The sequence below is a fragment of the Syngnathus typhle genome, linkage group LG18 (assembly GCF_033458585.1).
Source record: "Syngnathus typhle isolate RoL2023-S1 ecotype Sweden linkage group LG18, RoL_Styp_1.0, whole genome shotgun sequence".
NCBI classification, from domain to species: Eukaryota; Metazoa; Chordata; class Actinopteri; order Syngnathiformes; family Syngnathidae; genus Syngnathus; species Syngnathus typhle.
The window spans coordinates 6,205,863-6,229,257 of NC_083755.1; the positions used below are offsets into that span (position 1 = coordinate 6,205,863).

Here is a 23,395-nt window from a genome sequence, read left to right on the forward strand (position 1 = left end):
GTGGCTCCGTCGCTGCGCTAGAACACCTGAGACCCAGGGTTCGATTCTCCACCACTGCGAAATGCAATGCTATGTGCTAACCATGAATGTGCTAACCATGAATGTGCTAACCATGAATGTGCTAACCATGAATGTGCTAACCATGAATGTACTAACCATGAATGTACTAACCCATGCACTGCACTAACCTAACGCTGTACTAACCATGCATGTGGTAACGCTAACCAGACCTGTCTCCCGGCAGCACTAGCATCTCTTCATTGCGTGCTTCTCTCAACAGTAAAGAAAGACATACCAATTCTCTTATGAATTTTAACCATTTTTTAAAAAATCTCTTTTTTGTGAACTACATAAACCTACACTGTTTTAAAACACCAGCTCGTATGCTTGATGCATATTAAACGAGGTAAAAAAAAATCCCGTCATATACTCCATATGGTGTACCAGCGCAAAAGGCTGCATTGTTGAGGACATGTCGGCCAAAGGTGTGGTTTCGCAGCACTGATGGCCGAGCGGTTCGACGCGCGACAGTACAACCCGCAGATACGGGTTCGAGTACAGCGAGTGCTAGAAAAACTTTCTCAAGCTAAAGAAACAAGATATCTGCGGCAATATCACGTATTTGTAGCAGGTGTTTAGTAGAAGTAATGCAAATTAATGTCATTGCTTTGTATTTTTTACTGCAGCAATATCACATATTTGTAGCAGGTGTTTAGTAGAAGTAATGCAAATTAATGTCATTGCTTTGTATTTTTTTACACATGCGCATTGGAGAGACAGGTAGCATTTTTAATAGTGTAGTTTAAAGTTAAAAATGAAGTATTTTCGCATATAAGTAAATGGTGCGTCGGACAGGTTAGGGCAAGTTTGCCACCATTAGATGGCAGCCCTCGGAATCCAACTAAGCTGTCTACAAAAGCCAATTTAATAAAGACGCCGGTAATGAGATCACCTCTTTCTGGCTCACTTGAACACCATCTAAACAGGTTACGGTGTGGCCTTTACTCACGTGTTTTTGCAGACTTAACTCTGAACTGGATGTTATCACAGTACTGGTAACAAGGTTGGCCGTGTTGTTAAGCAACATGAGACTAAGTGCTTTGAATTGAAGGCCCAGATTCTGGAAGTTGCATGTAATGCTTATAAATTCACTTTGGCAGCCCTCTCCACTGTATAGTGGACAGGCGTTCCTCATACTCAGACTGCAAATGAAGACTTCAAGACCTGTAACAAAACTTGTAATTAGTTTCAGATTCGAGATGCAGCATCAACTGAGGCACATTGGGCATGACAACTGACACACCAAAATTTATTTACAAAGAACACCCACAGAAACAAAACACACCAAAGTCAACTTTATTCACAGAAACACCCCGCATGACAATCTAACCGCAAAAAGAAAAACAGGCTTGGACTTCAATAAAATAAAGGCTTTTACTCGTACAAAAAATGTGCACCAAAACGGAGCCAGATTCTGACTTCAGTGGCCATTTTACAGCAGGGTTGCAAAAAGGTTTGCCAAAGGACATATTTCATGGGTTGCAACGCCGACTTTTTACGCTTTGACACGCTTGTCATTTGCATCTATGTGTGTCAGTCTACTTGACATTCACCTCATTACGCACAGCTAGACTACACAGGCCAATGTTGAAAATGGACCCCTTGAATTCAGTTAACAATTTAATTCAGGTACAGAGGCACATAATTACAGTACAAACTTTACAGTTCACTCTATGTATTAAAAAAACACTTTAAAACAATATTGCACAACAACAGCACTTGGAAGAAAGAGAAGCATCATGCAGACAGACAGTGTGCACACCCAGTGAGAAAGTGGAGGGAGGGCAAGAAAGTGCAAAAGGAAAAAAGAGAAAGTCATACTCTCCCTAAATGTTAGCTGCTTTGCCCACCCGGCCTCGCCGCATCTGCACCCGCCTCATGTGGGCCGCTCGTCACGGGCTAAGGTCTGCAGAAGGTTCGGGTCCGCTCCGGGCCGGTTTTCGACGTTTGCACCCTTCCTCTGCCTCGCGCAACTGCAAAAAGAAAGACGGCACTCCGTTGCATGCGGTTCACTTCTGTCAACGTACTCAGTGACCGGCAGATGGTACTCATCTTCATTTGAGGAACTGCTCCGGTCCCTCCGACGCCACGTGAGCGAGCCCTGCGGGATAAATAAGGAAACTAAATTAAAAAAAGTGTATGCTCTCCTTGTACATTTGATTGTCATGTCACCTCTGGCCAGCCATGCATCGGGCTACTTCCTCTTCTTCACATGGAGACTGCTTTTCTTGGGGTGATTTCTTCCTTTGCTCGCCAATCTCTCGTGACCCCCATCCGCCGGCTCTGCGTTTTGTGCAGCTTCTCGTTCACCTTTCAAGACAAGCACAAAAGTCTCGCTTGCGCGGTCGCTTGCCGTCGCTGCGCGCTTGCACTCAATCAAGGCTGTACAACATATTGGAAAACCAGTGATATGGCAGTACTGGGCCAGACCATTGCACTGAGCAAAGTCATGCAACAACTTGGGATGGAACTTAACTATGTCAACTGTATGAGATCAGATGTTAACATTAACTTGGATCAATAAATCTTTTGTTTCTTAAAGTGCATGCCGATAACGTATACCACCGAGTGGCAGTTTTCCAATACACGTTCAGCCCTACACACACACACGTCACCATTGGTGTCCAAACTGCGGCATGGGGGCTCTTTGTCACAAAAGGCCATTGGACACGGGCCACTCTGAGCGCCAAAGTACAACTGATCAATTTTTGCGGTCTGATTTATCAAGACACCACATGAATAACATTCAAAATAAACACCGTTTTGTAGCACACGCACAAGATATTAACACTTAATAGAAAAATGTTGTGATTGATTAGAATTAGAATCTTTAATTAATTTTTGTCAAGGAATTCTTAATTTGTTTCAGTATGAGGCCCACAAACAGACGTTCGGACACCACTGTTGTGAATTTAAAAAAAAAAAAATCCATTTCACGCATTGCCGCTGCGCAGGTCGACGTCTCCAGGGAAGCAGGTCTCCCTCAGAACCTGGCTGCAGAGTGATGCCACCCGGTCCACCTCGGATCAGATTGAGTCGTGTCCCGGTCGCCATCTGTAGACACGGAAACAATGTCAGAAACTCAGAGCACCCCAAGTTGGAGGTCACACTTGCTTACTCGATCACAGCAGCTAGCTACTCTTTGTTACCGTCGGCGGGTCGGGCCGTGCGTCCCCGTTTTGCGTCCAACCTGCAAAAAGCAGAACATGCAATGAGTTGCGCGCTGCTCGCGTCGTTCGGTCTTGAACACCCTCAACCGATGGTTCCTCGTGGACCGGCTCACTCCAACGCTGCCTTACACCGAGGGGAGAACAAAGGACTCAAATACGACAGTGGTGGGTTAGAAAAAGACAAAATGTTACAAGTTACATTGCAAAATAGGACATTCGGGACCGCCTCGCTCTAATGTCGCCCTACACTGAGGGGAAAACAAAGAACACATGTACAACAGTGGTAGGTTATAAGACAAAATGTTTCAAGTTACATTTGGGACCAGCTTGCTCCAACGCCACCCTAGACCGAGGGGAGAACAAACGCAAGTATGGTAGTGGTAGGTTAGAAAATGATACAAAAGCTTACAAGTTATATTGCAATATTGGACATTCGGAACCGGCTCGCTCCAATGTCGCCCTACACCAAGGGGAGAACAAAGAACACAAGTACGACAGTGGTAAGTTAGAAAAAGACAAAATGTTACAAGTCAGATTGCAGAATTAGACATCCTTCTTCACGTCAAACTTTGGTTATTATTTCCGGCACCTCATGAACCGGCTCGCTCCAACGCTGCCCTGCACCGAGGGGAGAACAAAAAACGCATGTACGACAGTGGTAGGTTAGAAAAAGACAAAATGTTACAGTCAACAAGTCAGATCATAAAATTGGACATTCAGCTCCACGTCAAAGTTTTGTTTGTGTTTCCGGCACCTTGTGGACCCACCCGCTCGCTCCAACATCGCCCTGACCGAGCGGAGAGCAAAAAACGCAAGTACGACAGTGGTAGGTTAGAAAAAGACAAAATGTTACAATAGTCAACAAGTCATATCACAACATTGGACATTCAGCTCCACGTCAAGGTTTCGTTTGTGTCCATCGGCGTGACTGTCTCCCCCCCAAAAGTTACAATGCCCCGTCCGGCTTTCAATGGCAATCCTTGCGCAAGACAAAGCTGCTCTGGATCCAGACAAGCCACAACCTCAACCACAGCGCACTCCTTAAGCAAGAACAACCAAGTCCAACCATCAGACCCCCAAAAACTCTTTGCCCTGATTTCAAGGCAACCTTTCCGACGTGCACCCATAACCAAAGGCAACCAGAGCGCAACACTGTCCCCTCCTGGTCACACCATCCCTACACGTCGACTTTTGCCTGATGCTTGATTCTTGCTGTTCCCTTTCCAGATCCCCTTTGGCTCCTATGCCAGTCTGCAAAAGTGTTCAATTTCCACATCCCCTTTGGCTCCTCTTCCATCCAGCCTTCAAAACTGGTCCTTTTCCACATCCCCTTTGGCTTCCAGCCTGCAAAACACACATGCAGCGTTTCGGGGTCCGAAAGATGATGCGTCCCTTTCGACCGGACACCAGAGTGCTCGCAAAAGCTTCGCAAGTTTGTGTTGGTCAGCAGGGAGGAATCTATTATGGGGATGTAGATTTTTTGGTGTTTTTATGTATTCATCTGTGCATTTATGTATTCATTAAACGGTTTAAGTATTTATCTATGCTTTTATTTATCCATTCATTTAATATGGCTTTATTTGGAGCGGAAGGGCTTGTAAGACTCAAGGATCTGACAATCATGAATTGGCAAAATGAAACACTCAAATGCAATAGGCCTTTTTCATGTAAGGGAGTGAAAAAACATTTTGCATGCACAGTAAGAGCAGATAATCAAACGTTCAAACAAAGCGCCACTTTTATAGCTCAATCCACTAATACAAAGCCACCACGTGTGTCTTTTAAAGTACTTAGAATGCAAGAATGCAAACGAGCTGACTAGCATGAAAAAAATATAGGAAATACTAGCGGCCAAAGAACCCAAGCACCGTGCTGAATGAAGCAAAAGAAAGGAAATTGTGACGTGCTGTGCTCAAACCTCAAACGCGACTGCGTCCTCCATGGGCGAAAATCCTGCAACAAGCCAAAAGACGTCGTGAAAAACGACAACGGACGACAAACATTTGCTCATGTGCCCGCTTACCTGAGAGAATGCCGCGCGGTCGCCCGCCATCTTGCTTCACCTCTATTAGATAACTCCTCTCGTGCACACCGGTCTTCAATTTACCTGAATGCCTGACGTCACGTCCCCAATCCAAGACAACCTTCTCCACCTGCTGGGTGAACAGCACTTTGCCCACTGGCGCCATCCAGCGGCCTTTTATGGTGACTGCTTAGGTTTATACAGGATTTACGTTGCAGGACTAGAAATTAAAAATCTAACTTTTAATAATCGTCCCAGACAACAAACAAGAAAATCAAGTTCAATTTGTGTTTTATTTTTTAAAGCTAAAATCAAATAACAAATCGTTTTTCCAGTTTTAATATCTGTTTTGAAACGTAATATCAAATGACCAAATGAAAAGATCTTTCGTTCATTCTATTCCCAATTTAGAAACGCAAATCTGAAAAACAAGAAAATGGGCATTTTATGTTTTTCAACAATTAGAAGTAGTTAAAATGATATGAGCCATATTTGTCTCCCTATTGTGATTTTCTTTGTAGTCCCATTATAGGTTGACCCAAAATGCTTGGGGGAGTGACCCCTCACTTATCTCTTGCTAATACTAATTGATCGTCTATTCAATTGATTACCATACGTAAGTCTACACAAATGCACTGGGGGGGATTTGTGTTTTATACATAGTTTTCAGATCGGGGATGAGCGCCCCCCCTTCGAATTACCCTCCCTCCATCATCACTACGACCTCCCCCCAATTCCATCAGTCAATTGTCGCCACTCTCCGGGGCATTTATCATTTTGACAGTTGCAGATAAGGCAATTATTTTGCTGCAGCAAGTACAAAATGTAGACAAGTGCTGCTGTGACACTGTGTCTCTTTTGAGGGCGTGCGCGTGTGTGCGTTAACCCGCTTGCAATAAAGCGATAGGAAATGGATGTTAGCCCCATTTGTCTCAAGTGTTTGGATTTGATTTTCTCTTTTCATTCCATACTTCATCGAAAAGCCCTCAGATGACAATACAATGCTGCAAATTCAGCAATCTAGCCTATCTATCACACGTTGGCAAATCTACCGTAAAGCCAGTGGTGCCAACGATCTCATTTACACCGCTAGAGGGCAGCAGACGATTAGTGTATTCGTATCGTCAATTTAATTTACAGCATCCGCCACTAGGAAACAGATTCTTGACAAACTTAATAAAAATAAATTAAGAATTTTATGTCATACATACACACAAATGTACATATAGACATTATAAGAATGAGGTGGGTAATATTCCTTTTTTTATAATAAGCCATAATAACAATCCACATTTATCAGTGCACATTAAGCTACAGTGTATAACTTTTTGGGTTCTTGTTGAAACCGTCATTTTCACCTGTCACCACAACAACACTGATTAGGAAGATCTGCAATATAAAATAAAAAGAATCAAAACGTTCGAATCCATGAGAGGCGGGTAGGGGCTAGGTCGAGCCTACGTCATATCAAAGCGACGTGTAGGATTGAAGCCTAGGGGGCGCCACAAGCCACACGCTGCAGATTTGAAAACTTCATTTGGTCTCAAAATATTTTCTTGTTAACATAAAAGCAACTGGATCATGCTGTCCCAGCCCGCATGGACTGACGCAGACTTGACGAGACCGACGGCCGAGCCTCCTCGGTAAATCACGTGGCGAAAAGAAGGGCGAGGCCTTTATTGCGGGGTCGCCTGTATATTGACTGCACATCATCGGAGGTCTCCTTTTGCTGGCTGCATTGTAAATCTCCTTTGCAAAAGATAAAGGGCAACTGCCTTCAATTCGACCTGAAACACACGACACATTCTTGAAGTCCAAAAGGGCAGCAAGAGTTAAAAAGAGCGGGGAAAGTGAAGCTGAAGTGAGGACGGGCAACTTCAATCGTGCTGCTTGGCGGGACATTGAGTTTCATCCGGATAATTGTCCAAAAACATCCATTCGTCCGTCCGTCCATCCATTTTCAAAGCCGCATATGTGTGATTTTTATTGGGATTAATGTCAGTTGCTTTATCCCTGTGATCATGGACACATAAGACATTTCCTCATTTGAATTCTGGAATGAAGACGGACATTTTCTCACATCTCAGTTTTACTTCAGTTTCACTCCACCACATTAAGAACAAAGTCTTGTTTTCCCACTTTTATTTCCTGTAATGGCCTTCTTTTTTTTTTTTTCGAGCGGAGTGACCTGGCGAGAAGGCCCGCTTGTCTTTACACATGAAATAAGCGATTGTTCGCGGCGGCTTAAGGGGAAGAGCTCCTGTGGTGTGTTGTGACGCACGGCTACGGGCGTCCTTTTATACCTGGAGAGCCCCTTTGCCTCATTAGTTAACACACTTTCTTAGTTTTGAACAATACCTTAGCTTGGCGTCTTCCATCTTAACCCCCACTTTTCCTTCTCCGTGGATGCTTGCGGCAGAGTTGCAGAGAAGCCCCCCTCTGGTCCTAACAGCTTTAATACTTGTAATTATCTCTTGCTGGGGGAGGCTGGAAATTGGATTAGGGTGGTGAGTCTCAGCTGAATGAATTACCTCCATCTCCCCACTTGGTGGGCCACACACTGATAAAGTGCAGAGAGAGAGAGGGGGAAAGAGGGGGCGAGAGAGAGAGAGAGAGAGAGAGAGAGAGAGAGAGAGAGAGAGAGAGAGAGAGAGAGAGAGAGAGAGAGAGACGGGATTTAGATCCAGCCTTCGCATTCATGGCTTCCTTGTGGAAAAATGAAATTTTCCAAGAGAAGGGAGCGGCGTGCCGTGCCGGCGGTATCTGCCCACCGCATGTTTCATCTGCCCCCGCTCTCCCGGAAACGCAATTACCGCCGGCGTTATCGCCGCCTAAATGGTGACAAGTTTGGCAGTGGGGCAGGCGAAGCGTCGCAGCCGCCACGTTTTAGTGGGGTTACACCTTCACTTTTCTTTCCAAAAGTTACAATCCCACTTTTGTTTGCACGCCAACACTGATGCTAACAGAGAGATGTGCAATGTGAATTAACAAAGGAAAACGATGAATACAACGTTTTGAGTGCCAAATCTCATAATTAACTGAGCTAACAAGCTAATTGCTTATGCGCGCTACACCAAACCACCGTGCGCCGCAGAAAACGATCCCTCAAATTATTTTAAGACAAATAAATATTTGTTTCCATCTACTTCTGCAATATAATGAGTTGAGGTCTTTAGTTTAGCAAACAGTGGTACCTTAAAACATTTTGCTTTGGCTTGCGGGTACAAATTTGAGATCCAAGCGACGTATGGAATTAACTCGCTACACGACAAGCAGCAGATCTGATTTTTTTCAAAGAAAGTCTTTAATTAGTTCATTGCCTTTACTGTGAAACTAAACACAAAGGCAAGAGTCAGGAACAAGAGTCGTGTTGCTTTGACTGACTTATGTATTCTGTTTAGCTTGCTAAGAACCGCCTCAGATGGGCTAGCAAACAGCATCAGTGTTAAATGTGTCCCACTGCTCCCCTGCCAACAACGCTAAAAAGTCTCAGCGCTGTTGCTTTTAACGGCCGCGCGCCGAGTCTGCATACATTTGCGGGCTAACTGGTTTGAAATTAGGATTTTATTAGAAATCATCAAACACGGGCCTTTAAATGAAGCCAAAACGACCTCAACTAAGCTGAACTAAAGAGACGTTTCTCTCGGCGGGGCCGTTAAAGACTTTCACTTCATTTGGAGCGGCGCCAATGTTGTTGTTTTCTCCGCATTTCTTTCTTTATTTATTTAAAGGCGCGCCGTTCATTTGGAAGTGAAGTTCCCGCTGTGCCGTCGCGAGCGGGCGTATCAAAAAACAGACGACAAAGTAGGCCCGGGCTCTGGCTCAGACACCCCCTCGTCTTTTTCCACTTCCCATTCCTTTAACCCCCCACCGAGGACAATCGTCGAAGGTAGATAAAAAGAACAACAAAAGATAATTAAATCTAAAAAAAGGGGAGGGAAACAGTCGGGGTTGGATTTGGGCACAGTGAGGGTTTGGGCTCATTTACGCCGGGCCCTCCAAACATTTACACTCTGCATTTGGACTGTCTTATCACTCTCATTTGCATTTGTCCGATTGCAAAAGTGGCCTTTTTTTTTTCCTCGACATTTACGACGGGATTATCATTTTATCGCCCGGACGCGTCCTGTTGACAAAATCTAAAATTACAATACTGTAATGCCTCACGTAGACGCTGCGGCTATTTAGACTCGACGGGATTTAATATTCATTGCTTTTGCAGCTTGGTTGGTTTTAGGGCGCTATCACCCTTATCCACCCTCCTCCCGACCCCACCCACTCGCCCACCCGCCACCGCCTTCCACGACTGGGACGCCGGCCTGCTGCCTCCCGCCGACCCCCAACATTCTCTCTCTCTCCCTTGTGCGCTGTCCCCAATCACTCTCCCTGTCCTTGTTTTTGATCTTCAAACGCTGGTTGGTATAATGACTACAAATCAGGGATGAAGGTGAGTGATCACAACGTGGCCCACCCATCCCAGCTGGGCTTTTTACTCCGCTCCCATGATGCATCTTGGCCAAGAGTGAGCGAGCGAGCGAGCGAAGTAGGAATTAACTTGATAATTCGGTAAGCGTGCTTAAATAACAACACGCACACGAGCGCTGATTTTCAAACACTGCGTGGGAAACCATCCCAATTTTTCAACTGACAGCTCTTTCACGTTCACCTGTTGCCATTCGTACAGTAGCATTTACAAAATATAATGATGGAAAGTTCTTTTGGTTTGGTGGTACGTCTCATGTAAAGGGTGTGCCTCGACGCGGTAGTGATTTGGAGACGATAGTGTTGTTGAAGTTTTGCTTTAGTGTTTTGAAGAGTTTGCCAAAGTTTAATGGCCACATGAGTTGCAAGAATTAAAAAGTGTCCCGGGCACGCTTGCGCTGGCATCCTTTCACATCATAACTTCCTAATGGGTTGTTTAGATGATTCACGCCAATCAAACATCTGTTCGCCACCGCGCTTTATCAAGAGGCGCACCTGCCGGCCTCTGACTGACCTCCACGCCAAGGCCGGTATGTTGGAAGTAGAAAGTAAAAAAAAAAAAAAGAAATAGAATAAATAAAAAAAGGAAGGCCGGGAAGAGTTGTTACTTTTATGAGGACTGTTTACCTTGGTGGAGGTCTGCCCTGTCGCCACTTCTTTCTCCTTAATGTGCCCGGCAAGAAAAAATGTTTCGCTAGGGAGCAGGGGGTGAAATTTTTTCTCATCCAAATGGATGGCAATTTCCCACCATTTAGCACCTGAAGGTAATTAGCTTGAAGAGATTGCGGAGTGAGAAACACGTTCACGGGACATTAACTCTCGTACATTCTCCAGTTGCAGCGAATTAATAGGAAAGATTAAAGTTTAAAGAGAGCAAACGCCATTAGCGCAGGCGCACGCACACACAAACACACGGCGCCTCTCTGCGGCACCATCCTCAGCCTTTTTTACGACAAGTCTGGTTCTTTGCGCGGCATCGGCCCGGCGTTACGACAGCAGGTAATAAGTGGCGCAAATGAGAGCGCGGTGCAGCTCGGCAACGTGCCGCCATGAAAGGCTCCGATAGCCCGCGGTGGAATTTTTTACTTTGTCCGCCGACGCGCTATAAAGAAAAGCTTGCATGGGATTTTTATTTTGTGCATGCAAAATTCAATTTCTGTTGAAATGCGCCCCTTATAGGAGACTCGAGGTATATAAAAAATGTGGACAGATTTCTGATGATATACATAAAATAATTTGGTTATTTGAGCAGACTGGATCTTTTTTGGTGGTACGCGATTTTTGGTTTTTCAAAATCGTTGCAAGATTTAATGTTATTTGAAAATATTTGATTAGGTGGAAAATTTACTGCGAGCGGTTTGCTTTTTTAAAAAAAAAAATGTTTTACAATGCTGCACTTTCCTAAAGAGAAAATATTGAAGATGTTATAGGGGCTCCATTTTTATATTCAGTTGGAAAATGTTATTTATCGGATATTATGCGGCTGTCATTTTTCCCCCTAAAATTTTAATTTCTAGCAGTTTTTGTGTAACAGTTTTATATATATATATATAAAAAAAAAAAAAGCTTTTATTTATATATATTTTTTTCCATCAGAGAAGCCACTAACCGCCTCGTGTAAATTCAGAATGACGAAAAAGTTGAGTCCTGCTTTAACGGCCAACGTTACAGTGCTCATCATTCAATGCAGTGTGCTAAGCGCAACCTTCCCTTTCTTTTTATGAGATCTGAAGCAAATTTTGCTGGGGGATCCTATAGGCCATTAAGCATGGAGTAATTTTATCCTTGTTTCCTTAATGACGCCATAATGGCGAGTGAATTTCTTAACTAAAGACCAGAGAACATTGTGAAGGTCAGCTTCATCTGTAGACTCCCTCATGCGCTTCTCCCAGAGATTGGAAAAGTCGGGCGTTTTTTGAGGAGTCATTAATAACGCTAAAGCTGAAGGCCTATTTGCGTCCTCGCTTTCTACCTTTTAATGCCACTCTCTCGCTTTTTCTCTCGCCTCTCATGCAGAGAGAATGAAGAAAGAGGGGGGAAATGGCAGCTCGCTGACATATAGATCCCAGACGCGGCGCCGTCGTGATTTAGACGCCATGCCTTTGTTATCACTTTAATCATTTTGCCTTATTGCTTTTATTTCGCCCGTGGACGAAACACTTGATGGGACAAAATGCCAACTGGAACTTTTTCTTTTTCTTTTCAAAGTCTAATGAGAATTACAATGTCGCTGAGCCTTGAAATGCCGGCTGCTTTGTCCTGATCGCCTTAGATATTGTTGCAAGTCAGTCATTTGTCACGGCGAGGCATGCTGGGATGGCGGCCCGCTAATCAACGCCGCAGTCTGTAGGCAACTCCTTTAAGTTTGTTTTTTTCTGCTGCCATAGCAACCCGAGAAATGCTGCTGGCTGAGGGGCATATATTTTTGGGGAGGAATTCTCAAAAAGGCCAAAGACACCCTGCCCCCCCCCTTCCCCTAACTCTAATTGGAACGAAGTGAGATTCAAATAAATAAAAAAAAAGAAAGAAAATTTAATTGCTGTGACAAGATGATTGATTACCTGTAAGTCCACCTGACACAGAAATGAGAGTTTTTTAATGACGGCCTGCCTCTTCCTGGACGTGAAATTCAAACGCTGGCACAGAGTCTACCTTTCAGACGTCAGCGCCGCGCGAGCACTTTGTCTTTGTCACCGCCGCGGAGGACATTGTTATTAGCCGTGTGCCTTTCTATTAAGCAATTCTTTTCCACTACAAAGAACATCTCTCTCCGTATCATATTTTCATACATGAAAGGTGAGCGATTTTTTCTCCCCGACTAAGCGGCAACGAGATGACGACGAGACGTTCCTTCCTGTTTATTTGATATATTTTTACATTAAATTAATCATCTGTGAAAGAGCGCTAATTTACACTTCATAAAATTCACATATTTCTCTTTTGTTTCAAAGTGGAAGTGGTGCAGGTTGTGTATCCCTACCTGGTGGTCCTGTATTGATCTGGTTATCATGCTCAGATCATCATTACATGGTCACAAGAGACAAGTGGTGTCATTGACTGACTGATGGGAGTGCAAACATCCCAAAGTGGTGTCAATAGCGGAGTCAATCATTTTTTATAATCAGCTCTAATCATTTTACAAAAACATTGTTATAAGAATGAAGTCGCAGACACCACCATTCAAGGAAAAAAAAAAATCGGACTTTCAATAAGTCCTCCGGGCCAGTAGTTGGCCCTATAGCACTAGTTTGACGCATTGGCAAATCATCATCTGTTCACAATTTTCTGTCTTGGAGTTGAAATTGTATATATCAAAAGTACGAGAAGTGTCGGTAGCACATGCGGATGTTACGACTTTATATGTGAAATGTGTGCGTGTTAAATATTCATACCACAGCGTTGCACATATTGCTCACGGTGCAGGTATGCTGCTAGTGGAGCAGGAGCCATAAAAGTCAGCCTCCCTTAACTGGCTTCCATGCAAAAAAAAAAAAGGGCTGATATTTCCTTTGCTTGATCACTCTGCCCTCATCATAATCACTTTTCGGGTTGATTGATGGCGCCGAGGGTCACAGTGCAGTGGAGGTGCAATGCTCTCCAGATGTTCTCCGCCTCCTAAGAGCTTTCTGCTCACCTGCCCCGCGACGCGCTTTTGTCTTATTACGAGTGCGGGAAATGGCCGACGCGACAGGCGCCGCTGCCCTCATTTGTTCTGGCGTTTGCCCGGTACACAAACGGAGTCGCTCGCCGTCTCGAAAGCGGGCACCGGGCCGTGGCGATCAAGCTCCATCGCCTTCCGAAGCGTTTGCATGTTTGTCAGGCATTGTTTCGTAAATCTTGCGCCCACTTACACACTCGTGTACTTTCAAAGATAAATTGTCTCACGTACACTTTATTCTACTACAGAAAAAAAAATGCTCGAATGCAAATACGTTGAGCTTAAGTGAAATACAACTGAACTGTATTTTGGCAGCTTTTCTTTTGATTACCACTAGAGGGAGCCTGTCTTCTACTCATGGTGCATGCACCACACTAAACAAATAACCCCTCTAAATGCTTTTTGTTTTTTTTTGCAGTGGAATACGAGCCACCCATGCGCCATTATTGATGATTTCATTACTTCATGTATGAGACCGCTCGACGTATAATAAAGCATTATCATTCACCCCCCCTCTCTTTTTTGTCACCGGTTGTTGGAAAGGTTAGGCAATTTGTTTTAATGTTAAAAGTGCCAGACTCCGAATGCCTTTAAACTCTTTTAACAAGCTGCTGATGTTACAACATCCACACGAGGAACTGAACTTTAACTGAGAGCGCTTTGCCCAAACAGTTGGATGGTTAGATCCAAGTGTACCTAATAAACTGGCAAGCGCGTCTTCCCACCCACAGACAAAGAAAAAAAAGAGAGGTGAGGGTGGGTGGATGGGGGGGGGGGGTAAGGCCGTGCACGCTTGAGTGCATTTAAATCTTTACAAACTCTCCGCCTGACAGTGATGAATGTTACAATATGCTTAATGCACGCCGCTGTTACGTTTACGTTTCTATCCGGGCAAGGTGCATTAGACTCGGCTTAATAGCGGGACCCTTAAATAAGAAAAACTCAAGGCCTGAGTTATATTTTGCAGTTCAGCCCAATATGGTATCGATACTTGTCTGTCCCTAATTAAAAGAATAACGATAAAACACTCTCATGTATTTTAGACTTGTTTTTTTTTTCCTTTTATACACTCCTGCAGCTCCAACTAAGTGCAAGGTAAGTTTGTCCAATGTACAAACGCAACGAGTTATCTGTTGACACACACGTGCTCACTCGGGCAAGGCTTACAGATTGAGCCAAACGGCTTCCGTGTCAGCGTATCACACTTTGGAGTGCGCCACCTGACTTGACATTGACACGAATATTCTCTGGGCCATATACTATCACCTCTGCAGGACTGCATAGTACGCGTTGTGTGCGTGTGTGACAGCGTGTAAGCGGCGAGGTCAACCAATTAGATGCTAAATGCATAATAAAATCAGCTCGGATGAGGGCGCCACCGGCATCATGTCGAGAAATCCAAGTCAACGACCCCGTTTTATGACCTTGAGGCCGATATAAACTGCGGCGAGCTCGCGTAAATACAATTAAAACTGTCAATGGTCAAATTAAGTGTGTCGGGAGCAAAAAGTTTCGACGTCAAGAGATTTAAATGTAAGGCAGGGGTACCTAATATTGTGACCAGCGAGTGTATCGGTTCGCCAGATGTCGCTTCGCTGACACGCTGCTTCTTTAGTTTTATGAGCCGTGCAAGGTGATGATGCTTCCCCTTCGGACGAGAAGAAAGGCTGTCAAACGTAAACAGCAAGCAGACAGGATTGACTGCCCTGATAGCGGGGGGTCCGCAACCTACGGCCCGTGAGCCAAACATGGCCTGCAATGAAAGCGGCAAAGAGCACCTTGTTTTTTTTCCCCCCATGCTGAATATTTCCACATCATGCTCTGATTACTTTTAAAGAATTAAAAAAAAAAAAAATTAATAATTTGAATTTTCCAATGGAAGCCATGGCCTGCGTTCGGAGCGTAATGCAAAAAACACAAGTCCTTGAAATGTCCCACTAGGGGAAATAAACATTTTATACTCATTACTGATTTTAATTGTCCTTATAAGGCGACATATGTTGTGAGGGGTGGGCGGGCACAATAAACCCGAACAGTCGGGAGGGGGTTTTACATCTACCATAGATCCAAATCCTCAGAACCAATTGTCAATGAAATTAAATTCTTAGAAGCAAGAACTAAGTTGTTAAGAACCAAACCACTAAAATCAAATTCTTGGAACCAAAGTCATCAAATTTTTACATTTTGGGAGCCAAACCACGTTCTTAGAACTGAAACTGCAGCTGAACAACATAAAAAAGGTGTCGGAGAAATGAGCGATTTGCGTGCGGCGCAAATTAATTGCAATGCAGACGAGTGGCGCTGACAAATATTGCGCTGACGCTCTCTCAGCAGCGTGACCTTTTTAAGAAAAATCACGAGGGGCGAATGAAGCGCGGCACGTTTGCGTCGATACAAAAACCCAGTTGGCGGCCGTGATGAACGCGAGGGCCCCTCCCAGCGTCAAAATAATCCCAACCTGTGTTGACTTTCCATGGCGGTCCATTGAAACCTAAAATGGCCAACTCTGCCAATTCCCCCTCACTCCTCCACCCGCTCATTTTTCAGCGGCCTCCCGTTTGACGGGTGTATTTTGACAGTAGCCTCGCTCATTAGACTTAATATGCTGTTTCTTTGGCCATCCCTCATCATTTTTGGGCCTCATTGACTATTTTTCCTGATAAGATATTAAGCATTCAGACCTCATTTACATCCTTATTTTTCAATTTGCTGCCGCACTAGTTTAATTTATTCCATATAATTTCTCCTTCTGAGAGGGACATTAATCATTGCCTGTTCCTTTTAGTGCCTCTGGGATTTTCCCCTTCTCCTCTAAATCAATAAAATAAAGACTCTTCCTTTGCTGAATATGATGAAAGAGTTTTGCCAAGGGATATCAGTGTCCTGGCACTATCCCCCCCCTTCTTGTTTTATTCATTTTTAAATTCCACGCTTGTTTATGCGTCTCTCTATGCTTGTCACACAGGAAGGGGAGGTCAGTCCGTTTGGGCGCAACCATTCGTTTTATCCTACCCGAGCGGCCTTCGTCTCCTCCATCTTCACTCGACGCCCTTTTTTTTTCCTCGCTCTCTCTCCATTTTTACATTTTATTTTTTAATAGCTGATGTGGGCTTGTCAAGTGTGAAGAAAGGGGAGGTTGTTATAGAAATTTAACTATCCTTTACAAATTGATTCACACTCCAGCGGCACACAAGGTCCGGTAGGTAAATTACCAGGAGGGACACAGTCTTAATCCTCGTGGCCTTAAAGTGGACGCTCGCTTTATTAAGAACATTTCCTGATCTTACTTTTAGTGGCGGCCTTGCTCATTACCACGGGGCGTTAATCTGTATTAAATTATGACCAAGAAAAAAGAAAAGAAAGGAAAGGTCCTCAAGAAGAGTTCAAGTTCCCAACATGGACTCTTAATGACATCATTCTTCGGCTGTCATTAAGGATATTAAAAATGCATTAAGAGGGAAAAGTACTGCTGAGTGGCGACAAATCAGCCAGCGTTTGCCCCTCAAGATTTCCAACTGGAAAAGTTTTTTTATGGCCTCATACACTTTCTGTACAGTTTGGCTGATTTTGTATGTTTATCACTCAAAGCACAAATACGGCAAATTAAGCGACTGAGCAAAACGGTGGTCACGCTTGACCTTTTATTTTCCGCCGTCCGTCCGTCCCAAACCGTGACGACTTGTTTTCCAACGGTCTGAGCTTACAAGAGTAAAGATTGTTCACATTCCGTCTCGGCTTTACCGTGTTTTATAAGCTAATAGCGGCCCATAATGTGTTTGTACTTGACATCCTGCGCGCACTTAACATTTGCACTCCATTTTGTCGGTCAGGGCCCAGTGGGTATGTACAACAATTTCATTTGCGCTGTAGGCGTTTTTTTTATTTTTGAACAGGCTTGACTGAATACGCATCTTGTTGCATGTATAGAAACAGGTCAGTATGTACGATGTAGCTTCTTAGCGCGTGACACGCCATTTTGTTGCCGGCGATGGCCGCCCGGCTCAATGGGGCACACGCGGCCAGACTGGCTGGGCCGAGCGCTCGTAAAACTGATGAGATCTTAGCGGGGCGATGGGATTCTAATGTGAATTAGCGTTAAAGAGTGTTCCCCGCCAGGCTCATGCTCGGGACAATCTCGCTCACTGGCGGGCATCCGTTGCTAATATGACATTCCCTGCCACTGCAGCTAATAATAATCACAGAGGGAGGGGTCCTTTATGGCTGCGAGGGAAAGGCAGCAATCCTGCCTTTTGTTTAACGCTCATCTCTTGGGAACGCCACACGATGATGACATTTTCCTAATTCTCTTTGTGCTTTGTTTACAAAGGAAGTGTGAAGAGAGCTTGGGCGCTTGGCAAGAAGTAGGCCGCGAACAACAAACTCCGTAAAATATATTGTTTTTCTAGATCACGTGCTAGCTTCACTGCGAATATCGGTAATTAGAATCCTGCAAACTGCTATTGCGTCTACATGAGAAATAAACCAGAGTGGCATCCGCGTTAGCCTGCCGGCTTTACTTAATTATGACTTTCTGGGTATAATCGTTTGATCGATGAAGGTGCGTTGCTTTCACTCATTGCGTAAACCTTCTAACGTGTTTTGCTTGGCGGTCATCATTTTGCTTGTATTGATGTCAATTTAATAGTGTAAATGAATTCTGTCTTAAGATGAAATCATATTAAGTACGATGGGGTGACTTGTTAATTATGCGAAATTTGAATTGACAATGAGGACTAACATTGTGAACTGACACTTCTCCGAAGAGTTGGAGCCACTAAATCAGCTCCCACAGGACGACTGCTCCAGCGGCTCCAAACCCCTTTGCTCGACCTCGCTACCCCCCCCCCCCCCCCATGCCTGCCCACCGTCGGCTTAAATACAGGATTGGGCATTTAAATGATTTCACTTGTGACAGGCCTGCTGTGACAGAATAACACATTCTGCTGAACAAATAGGCCATGGAGGCTGCCGGGGGTCCCTGGAGTCATCATCCCCCGCCCTTTTCACAAGGCCCTGGAGCTTCGTTTTTGTAAGACGTGCTTGTTTCAGTATGGCGACACTTCTGGAAACAGATTGTCCTTGTTGCACTAAATGAAATGCTAATTCTCAAAGGCTATCTGGATGTCTTTCGCAGATAAAACGTCGTCGAAAGTAAAAATCGCAAGTGCAAAAAAAAAAAAGTTAGGATGCGCTCTTTCTGAATTTACTTTTCTTTGTGTACGAACCGGACAAAAGCCATCGCTCATAGGCGGTCCGTCAAAGCGGTTCTCTAATCAACCAAGCGTGGTCCTCCCCCTTAAAGAATAGCAAGACATTATTCAACTTCCTCCTTCTGATCTTGAGGCCACAACAAGCCGTGCAAAGCTATGGCTGACTGGTTAAAGCAGAAAGAAAGAGTGGACAAAATAAAGGAGGGACACAATGTGCTCTTGTCGCGGGCCCGCCGATCCCGAGGCCGGACGCTTCGACTGTGGTGGCCTGACCCAATCAGACGCTCAAAAGCCTTGAACCTAAAAATGCCCTTCCAAAGTCAGGCGGTAAAAAAAAAAAAAAAAGCCGAAGTCGGGGGCTCAAAGTGAAGAATGCAGCAAAGGGAGAATTTTTGGAACACGTTTCACATCCAGGAGGTCGTTTAAAACAAAGTTTGCATGGTGTCTATCGATATATATATATATATATATATATAAAAAAAGTATTATTAAAAAAATAGGTAAGAAGGCCTATTTTGTCAAATAGAATATTTGGTATTCTTTTTAAAAAAAAATAAAAAGTGAATTTTAGATAATACATAACACAAAAAATATTTAATAGTTCTTTTTTAAAGAAAAGTGTTTATTCTGTGAAATATTTTATAATTTCTTTTACAGTCTAGAAAATTCCTTAACAAGCTCTGTTAAAACACTTTCGTTTTAAAAGCATATATTTGCACTAAACAATTTGAGCTACAAAATCCAATACAATTTATAGTTCAATCAATTAAAACTATTCCTCAAACTGCCCCGGAAAAAAAAAGCCAAGATAGTGTTGTACTAAAAAGTAATTTACTTTTGGTACCCAAAAAAAATGGTTGGGGGGGTTGTATGACATTACCAAGACAAAGGGACCATATGGGGAACAGAAGGATGTCCCGCTCGCTCCTTTTGGGACGCAGCTTATTATTCCCGTCGGGCGGTCACTTTGAGGTTGTCCTTTTTTTTTTGCATAACAAGAGACGCGCGAGGGGCGAGTCATTTATGCGCGCGACGTAAGGAGGAGGAGATTTATGGCCTTTGAACAAAAGTCAACACGCCGACGAAGGCTCACGGCGAGATAATGGTGCCACGTCGTGTTCATCAAATCAACATTATGTCAGCGGGCCTCCCGGGGCCGCCGTGTCACGCCACCATTATTCTTCCTGGACGCAACAATGGAGAGAGACGCAGAAATGTGCTGTCTTGGCCTTTTCATTGAAAAAGCTGGAAAGTTTCACCTGAAGCTATTAGCTGCAGCTCCAGTGTCAATAATTATTCTGCTATCTGCATGTAATGAATTGACCGTTCCCATAATCCGTCTCATAATGGCTTTAGGACACCGAAGGGTCCTCTAAAGAAGATGAGAGCATATTGATCCACAAGATGAATGCTCTTTAGGATGTTAATAGTCTAATTTGCCTTAATGATTTCTCCTCGTCAAGGACAGGATAATATACACTTAAAAAGGCATTCTGGGCTCCAAAGCGGAGCAAACTGGACGCTTCCCGCATGAGAATGTCGGCCATCCCGCTCCAACGTTGGGGAATTGATGGCCGGGCCCGCCATTAGTTTGTCTTTATTTGCTTCCTTCCCGAGGTAATTATCCGGGATTAATGTCTTTTGTGGGGCGTCGTGCAAAATAACATTAGCTGTATTCCTTTCCAGCATAACCTGCATACACCTAATAAGGGGATTATTTTTTTAGGACATACTTGATGGCTTGATGTTCGCTTGATGCATCACACAATTAGAGAGTGATGCTTAATTACTACTACTACTTTTTACGGACCCACAAAAAAAAGATTTTTGGTTACTTTTGCCACCAAATAAAAAAAAAACAACAACCAAAATTAACATTTTTGCCCAAAACTGGAGCAGAACTCTCCCTCCAGAAGATGGAAGCCTTTCAGCATCCAAGGCAGCAAACTAAGCAATGCACGTTCCCTTCCCTTTTCCCACTGGCAATTTTTACATTTTATCATTGAAGTCAATGAGCCAATCTGCAATTGAGGCCGGCGAGAGCGGGATGAGTGTATTCAGAACGCGGTCACACAGCCAATCTCCCGCTAAAGAGCAGCGATAATGTAATAATGCCGAGGCTGTAATGGTGCTGAACAGCTCCCATTCATCCCGACACTACCTGATCATTGCTTGAACGGAAGAAGGCATTACGCCGCTGGAAATGGCTGCAAACCTCCGATAATATCTCCGCAATGTGCGCTCCTTCCTTTTTGTTACCTCGGGTAACATTGCTGTCGCCGAGTAATAAAAGGCAGAAGCATCAGGATGAAATGGGAAAAGAGATTGAAGCCCTTCTGCCGACGCTTCCAAAGGCTGTTTGGAAATGGCTTCTTTTCCCGCAGAACAACAGCGCGCTCTTATAAGTGTAAAGCAGCTTTGATTGAGCATCATTGCACTCGGCTGACTCCCCCCCACATGACAAACGACACTCAGCCACCGGCCCACCTGAATGTGCTTAAATGGGTCCGGCCGCACCAATGTTATGGCCGTTCATACTGTCGGAATGACTCCACTGCCTTTCATAATTAGAGGAACCCCCCACCCCCCCTCTCTCGTTTTTTCTCTCGCTGCTAAAAGAAAAGCCGAGCAGAGGTGACGGTTAAGGACATGGGAAATATACGACAGACCAAACAATGCTTCATGCTAATTGAGAAAAGAGAGAGGTGACATCCGCCATTAACCTTATATGAGGCCATTTTGTAGATCAATGTCACTCACATTTAATAACAAGTGTAATCAAAGAAATTATGCAAATTTCATTTGATGCCTCTTGCATTATGCAAATCCCCCCAGCCAAATACTATAATGAACGCTGACACCTGACCAGCGTCAAATTGTTGCGGCTAACCTCTTCATAATAGTATCATAGAATGAGGATATTTGTAGTATTTATTTGGAATTGCATATTCAGCTTCCCGCTTCCTCCTTTCCTGAGCTTCTATCTGTCCCGGCGGTAGCCCATCAAGAGGTGGGGAGGTTAGTTGGTCGTCACGGCCATCTAGACCTTGGGCCCGGCCGGCGCGCCTGCCAGAATCAATGCTAATTATGCTGCCATCTGTGCCAACTTGACACCGGTTCAAGTCCGCAGAAACTTGAAGAGATTCGCTCAATGCAGCAGAAAGCGGGAAAATAAACTGCCGAGAAGTCTCCAAGACTTGTCGACGAGCCCAAAAAGCGACAAAATGATTCAAGTTCATAAAGTAGACGCTATCTTAAGGTCCGACTATTCGTGATGAAGAGTTTGTTTTTGTAAGCAACAAGCATCTCCTTGGCCACGTTCAAGCGAGAGGAAACCGATAAAACAGGTTTGACTGTTTGCTCACCGAGACCACAAGTCCCGTCAATTCTCCCCCCCCCCCCCTTGAAAGAGATCTGCCATTAAGGTGACATGAGAAACAAATGAGGCCAATTTCTCCTCCAATGTCCCATCTGATATGTCAATAAAAAGGGCCCGCAGCCGCAGGATGCTCCCAGATGGATTTTTCCTCGCTGGGAGACAATCAGTAGAATGCATCTAACACACCTTCGATGTGGGAGGGAGAGGGGGGGGGGGGCAAAGGGGGGTTTAATCACTCGGACAAAACCGATGGACCACTAGTGTTAAGTAGCAACAGAACATCTGGTTTCGGTGAAATCTATGAACGACATTTAGTCGCAAGGTGGATAAGGAAGAAAATGCATGGGTACGATATTTACACCGTGTTCATCTTGTCAAATTGGAGAATGGAAAAATACAGCTCATATGAAAAATGATTCGAACCGTAAGGGGGAATAAATGTCAATCGTGATCAAACTTTGCTGGCAGCGGAACGAGCAGGCTGGGATTGACGGAGAAAAATGAGAGTCGATCCCAATTAGCGTCCGACATTACGAGCCGGCGTGCGGCTTACGCGTAGAATTATGGCGTCATCTGCCGGCGTGACGCCGTCGATAGGCGCTCATTAACTATGCCGCTCATAAAGTCAAATGTTTTTCGATAAATATCAACGGGAACGAGGCTCCGAGACGCTCGGCGGCCTGACGACCGGTGGCGGCATATGTTGAGGTGGATTGAGTCCTCGGGCTCCAATCTGGCTCTCTCTTTTCTTTTGTCTCTCAGACTTAGATGATAAATCACGTCGGCTATTTATTTTTCCATTATGCCCGCCATATGCATTACTATAATCGAATCGCGAGTGGGGAAACTACGTGCGAGCGTTAATTGATGGCAAAAGGCAGTTTGGGGCACGGTGACGGCGATAGCAACAGCTGCTCTTTTGTTTATGTATCTTGTTAACATGTGCGGTGGCGGCCATGTTTGAGGACGCCGCAATGTGTAAACAAGCGGTATAAATGACAAAGACGCTCCCCTAACTTGATTTTGGGTGTGTGGTTAACGTGTTAAATAGATTCATTTTGTGTGTTGAATCAAAATAGCTTCATTGCATTATTTTTCCCAAAGTATTTTTATTTTTTATTTTTTATTGTGACGTGACAGTGGTGGTATTGAGCGGTCGATTAAGTCAGTTTAGTCCCAGGTACCAAATACGCAGACTGGCTCTGTAAAAAAAAAAAAAAAAAAAGTCTCAAGGCCCCCCACTGTGTCTTAAATCCCAAGGTTGCTCCCATCGTACGTCCTTGACTGGACCCAGACGTGAGTCTAGAACGGGCCGTTTGGCTAACAATGTCATTGTTATGGCCGTTGTCGTTTCAATTAGCAGACTGGTGCTAAAACACAAGAGCTCTAAAATGGTGACATCGGTGTTAACGC

The 23,395-nt window shown here is 44.3% G+C and overlaps 1 protein-coding gene across 8 annotated transcripts in view; it reads right to left on the reverse strand.

Annotated features, from left to right (window-relative positions):
- Positions 1 to 1,340: 1,340 nt before the first annotated feature.
- fbxl15 (F-box and leucine-rich repeat protein 15) overlaps positions 1,341 to 23,395 on the reverse strand; it is an 83,154-nt gene continuing 61,099 nt past the window's right edge. For 4 of the 8 annotated variants that reach the window (XM_061304719.1, XM_061304714.1, XM_061304721.1 and 1 more), the window contains 4 exons: positions 7,612 to 7,813; positions 3,179 to 7,266; positions 2,233 to 3,114; positions 1,341 to 2,161 (listed from right to left, as the gene is read on the reverse strand). The gene's annotated coding sequence lies outside the window, so the exon portion shown is untranslated. The remainder of the gene's footprint in view (positions 2,162 to 2,232; positions 3,115 to 3,178; positions 7,267 to 7,611; positions 7,814 to 23,395) is intronic. The other 4 variants (XM_061304715.1, XM_061304718.1, XM_061304717.1 and 1 more) reach the window with 4 other exon arrangements.